General features: G+C 39.6%; 1 protein-coding gene across 1 annotated transcript in view; it reads left to right on the top strand.

Annotated features, from left to right (window-relative positions):
• Positions 1 to 1537: 1537 nt before the first annotated feature.
• Positions 1538 to 6000, top strand: part of GDNF (glial cell derived neurotrophic factor) — a 104504-nt gene continuing 100041 nt past the window's right edge. The window contains exon 1 of the mRNA XM_082242696.1: positions 1538 to 1716. The gene's annotated coding sequence lies outside the window, so the exon portion shown is untranslated. The remainder of the gene's footprint in view (positions 1717 to 6000) is intronic.

The following is a 6000-nucleotide window of genomic DNA, read 5'->3' as shown; positions in this document are numbered from 1 at the left end:
AAGTCGTTCCCCATTTTTTCTAATGATAACCATTCATATATGCGCGTCTTAAAGTTGCAGCGACTTCAAAGTAGTTCATGCACTACTTTGTTCTCGACTTTTATGACACTTTAGGGCCATAGACTTCAATGTTAACCATCAAAAGTTGCATGAAAGTCATACCTGTCGGACAAGTGTGAATATAGCCTAGGCACTGGATATCCAGGAACTGGAGAAAGTGCAGAGAAGGGCAACCAAACTGATAGGAGGCATGGAGGAGCTCAGCTATAAGAAAAGATTAGAGGAAATGAATTTATTCTCTCTTGAGAAAAGGAGATTAAGGGGGGATATGATCACCATGTATAAATACATAAGGGGTCCATACAGTGAACTTGGTGTTCATCATCTACTTTACCCGGACAGCCCGATGCTGAGCATTTTCTCTGGATCAACTGTGGGTATAAAATTGTGTATATGGGATTGAATGATTTATTTATTTTTATCGGTTGAACAAGATGGACTTATGTCTTTTTTTCAACCTGACTAACTATGTAACTTTGTAACTTTGGATCCGCTTTGTGAGACCCCAAGTTGTGTGATGTGAAATCCCATGTTAGTCAAGGAGAGCTGAAGTTTCTCCGACTTTAGAAAAGGTTCCTGTACTTCTTTAAGGCGACTTCTATCCCATAGACTTTAATGTAAATCGCATCCAAGTCGGATCCTCATCCGTACTGATGTGATTTGGATTGGACATTACAGGAACATACAGGAGGTGTGTTATTGGCCAGATCGCCAGTTGAAAATAAAGGGGAAAAAAGTTTTAAAAAAAAGAAAACTAACGCAGCCACCACATTTAATGATTAGGCTGAAATATATGACATTTTTGGTTTGGGGTTTAATAATAAATTCACATTTGAATAGACTTTTTATTTATTTTTTATTTCAAATGGTTTAGTGTCACTTTAAAGCCCCAATCCAGCAAATATTTTTTTTTTCTTGTTAGAACCTCCAACCCATTCTATTGGTTCTTAGTGTCACTTTAACCCTTTACTACTTCATAAAGAATGTAGAAGAGGACTGATCTTCCAGGGACCCCTGTGGAAATGCTGGGACTGTCCCTGGAAGCAGACTGTGAGGGGTCAGGGAGGGGAATGGCATCCTTTGCAGCATCCAGAGTAAAGTGATATTAGATCTGACTTCACCTAAGAGATATTCCGAAGTGTGCACAGCCAATCAGCACAGGCGGCCCCCCTTCCTGGAGCACGTGACGTGCAGGGAGACTATAAATCCATCCCCACCGCTCTGTGCCTTGGCACTCAGTGTTCTTCATGTGGATCGGAGCACATCTGTCCTCCAGGCTGTGTATGTGTGTGTACTGAGGATTACAGCGGGAGGAGTGCGACCCTTGGATGTGTGGACAGAGGTGACCCCCATTGCTCTCTGCACCCCCCCTCAGCTGTGTCCCCCCACCACCTCCCCCTGGACCAGCTGCTGTCACAGGAGCCCCCATGTCTTCATCTGACTCTCCGCAGTTGTTGATGGTGTGTGTTCCTTGGATTCCTCAGCCGGATCTTTACCCTCACCATTATTCCCACTGCTGATCGGGACATTCGGGGCTACTGCTACTGCTGGCGACATTCTTCAGTCTAAGGACAAGTTGTGTAGGAGGACACCTGGACAGGTCACTCATTGCCGGGAGATCGGATTCATGTCCCTCAAGGAGAGGCCACACAAACGGTAAGATTCCCCAACTCTGCAACATTGTGATCAACTAGACACTGCAACATTGTAACTAGAAACTGCAACATTGTAACTAGAAACTGCAACATTGTAACTAAAAACTGCAACATTGTAACTAAAAACTGCAACAGTGCAATCAACTAGAAACTGCAACATTGTAACTAAAAAAAAAACCCCTGCAACATTGTAACTAGAAACTGCAACATTGTAACTAAAACTGCAACATTGCAATCAACTAGAAACTGCAACATTGTAACTAAAAACTGCAACACTAATCAACTAGAACCTGCAACATTGTAACTAAAAACTGCAACGTTGTAACTAAAAAACCCTGCAACATTGTTACATAGTTAGTCTGGCTTAAAAAAGTCCATCTAGTAGTTCAACCAATATCTAGAAACTGCAACATTGTACCTAGAAACTGCAACATCGTTACATAGTTAGTCTGGCTGGGAAAAAAAAGTCCATCTAGTTCAACCAATAACTAGACTGCAACATTGTAACTAGAACCTGCAAAATTGTAATCAACCAGACACTGCAACATTATAATCAACTATAAACTACAACATTGTAACTAGTAACTGCAACATTGTAATTAGTAACTGCAACATTGTTACATAGTTAGTCTGGCTGAAAAAAAAGTCCATTTAGTTCAACCAATAACTAGAAAATGCAACATTGTAACTAGAACCTGCAAAATTGTAATCAGCCAGACACTGCAACATTGTAACTAGAAACTACAACATTGTAACTAGTAACTGCAACATTATAATCAACTAGAAACTACAACATTGTAACTAGTAACTGCAACATCGAAATTAGTAACTGCAACATTGTAATCAACTAGAAACTGCAACATTGTAACTAAAAACTGCAACATTGTAACTAGTACATGCAACATTGTAATCAACTAGAAACGGCAACATTGTATTTAGCTAGAAACTGCAACATTGTATTTAGCTAGACCCTGTAACGCTCCATTCTTAAAGTGAGACTCCGCACTATTTGTTGTTACTATGATACAGGGCACCCAGTTCATCAACTCTGCCATTGGAATGCATTAGCGCTGTTATAGCAATCCTGTCCAATAATTTAAATGGATCTAAACCCAAAAACTAAAATGGATTTAATTGTAGCTCACTAATCCTTAAATGCAGTGTTTTTTGTTTTTTTTTAAATTCTTTTTTTTTACTTATGGTGGCCACACACGCTTCGATTATTTTAATCTTTTTTTTGGATCAATGTGCCATTCGATTAAAACAATGGAATCTGCAAATAATCACATTTTAATAACTTCGCTAGACTCAATTGTGAGTCTCCAGAGCCAATTTAGACTCAATGTATATTGGAGATGATCAGATAATATTGATCATTTTGTATCAGTCGACAGCGCGGAGTATCTTTGTGAATATGATAACATTACGATTGATCGGATTGTGAGATTACATTGCGTAAACAGAGATGCGATTGTTAACTCACGATTTGCAAGTTACGATCGTATCTTCACTAATGATCAAGATCCACTTCCCTATGTGTTGCATATGGATCAAATGGGATGTGGACTATCGATAGATTTTTTTTCCTATCAGAAGAGATTGATCAGAAAAGAAACTGATCACTTATGGAAAACATATATATGGCCACCATTAATTTTCACCAGCCAGTAATAAATTTCCTGTCTTAGCCTCCGTTTACACCTAAGCGGAGCGTTTTTCAGGCGTTTTTGAAAGCGTTTTTGCGTATGTATGCAGGCTTGTGGGTGGAAGGAGAGGAGGAGAGCAGAGGAGAACACTTGTTCAGGCACAAATATGCGAGAAAACCCTTGTGTTGCTTGTTTACAGGCGTGTCTGCTAAGGTCTGTGAGGCTAAAAACACGCAAAGAAACTTCCGAAAAGAAGTTCATGTACCTTTTAGCGCTTTAGTGACTGAGGATCTCCATGTGAGCATCCACAATAAAAAGAATAGGATTTTTGATGATGAGCATTGTCACGTGTAGGGAAATACAGGAAATGTGCAACAAAATGCTCAGGTGTGAAGGGGGGCTTCCGGTGGCTACACTCATTCCCCCACCGTATCTATGGAGGCGCAATGGAGCCACCCATGGACAGCAGCATTGGTACCCAGTGCAGAGGTTAGTGATGGATAGACTAGTAGATTTAGATGGACTTTACATAATTGACTAACAAATAAAGCCAAACATCACTTCTTTATTTATTTATTTATTTATTTATTTATTTATTTATTTTGGGACAAAGGTTTTACATTATAAATGTTGACCATTGTCAACACCCCTGTCAGTGGTAAATGCTTTGTCTCAGCCCTCTAACTTCTACTTTTACTGGTCAGCTTGATCTGTTAAAGAAGTTGAAAATTAAGACTTACTGGAAGGATCACCAGGAGAAAATAATGGGGGGGGGGGGGGGGGGAGAAAACAAATGCAGCCAGCACATCTAAGGATATGTAAGATGCAATCCATTACATTTCTGTTTTGGGGTTTAGATATGCTTTAAATATGATTCGTTATACTTCCCTATCTGGTAGATGAAGATATATAGGTACCCCCGTACGATCACTGTATAATGATATGTGTAACCAACTGCTGCCGGCACCGATCAGCCAATCCCTGGCCAAAAGGTAAATAACATACAATAGCGGCGCTGCGCTGTCGAATACCAACTGATGTATAATTTAAAGTGCACAAGTGACAAAATAAAAAAAGTGCATGTGTTGGTAATAAACAAATGTGAATAGATAGTAAAATCACAAAATATAAAGCAATAGATATTCCATATGCAGTGTATACAAAGATGCACAAATACAATAAAGAATGTGGGGATGTAGATAAAACCTAAAGTACAAGAGTGACAATGTGTATCAATACAAGGTGAGTCCATATACATAAAAACGTGAAATAACAAAGTATGAACAGTCCAATGTACAGAGAGTAATGTGAAATAACAAAGTATGAACAGTCCAATGTACAGAGAGTAATGTGAAATCCCTTCACCCAAAAAGGAGTTGTGACTGATGTCTAAAAAATCCAAAGGGGTGACACTCTATGTGTGTTGGCCTCTCGCCTTACCGCTGTAAGGTTACAGCATGGATGGAGAACTTTCACTTTAGATTCTTATGCTTCCCCACTGCTTCCAGGGATCATCTTGTTGTGGACCCAACTGGTGGTAAACTATGATTGGAGGACGGGTGTCCTGTCTATGAGGGTCTGGTGGCCTCTCCAGATGTATCCTCAGTAGGGTAATATGTGTAAGAAAGAAAAGCTCAGGATAGTTTTATGGTATAAAAATAATTCTGACCAAAAATAACGTGTGTCCATCCACCTGGGAGGCATTGCCTTATGTTATTTTGGTCCTGTTCACACCTGAGCGTATTTCAGCTCGTAAAACACTCATTTCTGAAGTCTCAAAACACCTAATAAGCAAAATCCCATTTATTTCAAAGGCCCGTTATCACCTTTTGTCGCCTGAAGCTCAAAAAAGTACATGAGCTTCTTTATTGGCATATTACAAGCGTTTTTGTTAGTTATCCAAGCCTGCCTCCAAACACTTGCATAAAACGCCCGAAAATCGCCAGAAAAAAGGCCAGAAAACGTCTGAAAAAAGCCCCAAAAAACACCTGAAAATGATACGCTCAGGTGTGAATGGAGCCTTTTGGTCAGCATTATTTTGATACTATTTTACACTATTTGGAGCTTTTCTTTCTTACTCGTATTACCCTACTGAGGATACATCTGGAGAGGCCACCAGGCCCTCATAGACAGGACACCCGTCATCCAATCATAGTTTACCACCAGCTGGGTCCACAACAAGATGATCCCTGGAAGCAGCGGGAAGCATAGGAATCTAAAGTGAAAGTTATCCATTCATGCTGTAACCTTACGATCTCGCCAGCACACATAGAGTGTCACCCCTTTGGATTTTTTAGACATCAGTCACCACTCCTTTTTGGGTGAAGGGATTTCACATTACTCTCTGTGCATTGGACTGTTCATACTTTGTTATTTCACATTTTTTTGTATACGGTCTCACCTTGAATTGGTACACATTGTCACTCTTGTACATTAGGGTTTATCTACATCCCCATGTTCTTTAGTTGTATTTGTGCATCTTTGTATACATTTCATATGGAATATCTATTGCTTTATATTTTGTTATTTTACTATCTATTCTCATTTGTTTATTGCCAGCACAGGCACTTTTTTATTTTGTCACTTGTGCACTTTAAATTATACATGAGTTGGTATTCGACAGCGCAGCACCGCTATTG

Source organism: Pelophylax lessonae (genome assembly GCF_965119305.1).
Source record: "Pelophylax lessonae genome assembly, chromosome: 1".
Lineage (NCBI taxonomy): Eukaryota > Metazoa > Chordata > Amphibia > Anura > Ranidae > Pelophylax > Pelophylax lessonae.
This window is presented reverse-complemented; position numbering and strand designations above follow the sequence as displayed.